General features: G+C 37.6%; 1 protein-coding gene across 7 annotated transcripts in view; it reads left to right on the top strand.

The window, feature by feature from the left end:
• CLASP2 (cytoplasmic linker associated protein 2) overlaps positions 1 to 1,217 on the top strand; it is a 216,714-nt gene that overhangs the window by 206,830 nt on the left and 8,667 nt on the right. The window lies entirely within an intron of this gene.

The raw sequence follows: 1,217 nt of genomic DNA, 5'->3' as shown, positions 1-1,217 counted from the left end.
AAAAAAAAAAGAATTCTTGCAACTCAATAATAGAAAGGAGGGTCATGCCTGTAATCCTAGTATTCTGGGAGGCTGAGGTGGGGAAATCACTTGAGGCCAAAAGTTTGATACCCAGCTCAAAATAGAAAAACAAGCTGGGCATCATGGTGTGTACTTGTAGCCCCAGCCACTGGGGAGGCTGAGGCAGGATGATCACTTAAGCCCAGGAGTTTGAATTGCAGTGAGTTACAATGATACCACTGTACTCTAACTGGGGCAACAGAGTGAGACTGTCTCTAATAATAATAATAACAGAAAGGAAAATAACCAATTTTAAAATGGGCAGAGGAAAAAAGACTCAACAATCTCATATATCACTGGGTGAGAGACATGAATAGAAAACCTTCTCTAGAGAAGACAGACAAGTGGGCTCAGTGCCCATAGCACAGTGATTATGGTGCTAGTCACATACACCAATGGTGGTGGGTTCAAACCCAGCCTGGGTAAACTAAACAACTGTGACAACTCAACAAAAAAATAGCTGGGCATTGTGGTGGGCACCTGTAGTCCCAGCTACTTGGGAGGCTGAGGCAAGAGAATCACGTAAGCCCAAGAGCTAGAGGTTGCTGTGACCCGTGACGCCACAGCACTCTACTGAGGGTGACAAAGTAAGATTCTATCTCTTAAAAGAAAAAAAAATTACTAAATGAAAGATGCCAACCAAAAAAAAGTCACATAGTATATGTTTCCGAATTGCTGAAATATCTAGGATAGGTATTTATAGATACTAGGGGTAGAAGTAGTGACTGCTTAATGGATACAAGGGTGTTTTTCAAGTAATAAAAATGTTGTGGAACTAGATAGAGGTGGTGATTTTGTGAATGTCTAGATGCCACCAAATTATGTACTTTAAAATAGTACTTCTATGTTGTATGAATTTCACCCCAATCAAAAAGTGAAAATTAAAATTTTCACCTTAATTAAAAAAAATTAACTGAAAATGGATCAAAGGCCAAAATGTAAGAACTCTAAAATTATAAAATGCTTAGAAGGAAACATAGACATACATCTTTGTTCCCTTGAATTGTGCAGTGGTTTCTTAAATACATCAATAACAAGTATAATAAGAAAAAATAGATAAAACTGAACTTCGTCAGAATTTAAAACTTTTTGTCCTTTACAGGACACCATCAAGAAAGTGAAAAGACAATGATGACAACACACACAATGGAACAAAA

This window comes from Otolemur garnettii, unplaced genomic scaffold (assembly GCF_000181295.1).
Source record: "Otolemur garnettii isolate 467f Iridium unplaced genomic scaffold, OtoGar3 scaffold00002, whole genome shotgun sequence".
Classification (NCBI taxonomy): domain Eukaryota; kingdom Metazoa; phylum Chordata; class Mammalia; order Primates; family Galagidae; genus Otolemur; species Otolemur garnettii.
The sequence above is the reverse complement of the archived record's forward strand: the minus strand, read 5'-3'. Positions and strand labels throughout refer to the sequence as shown.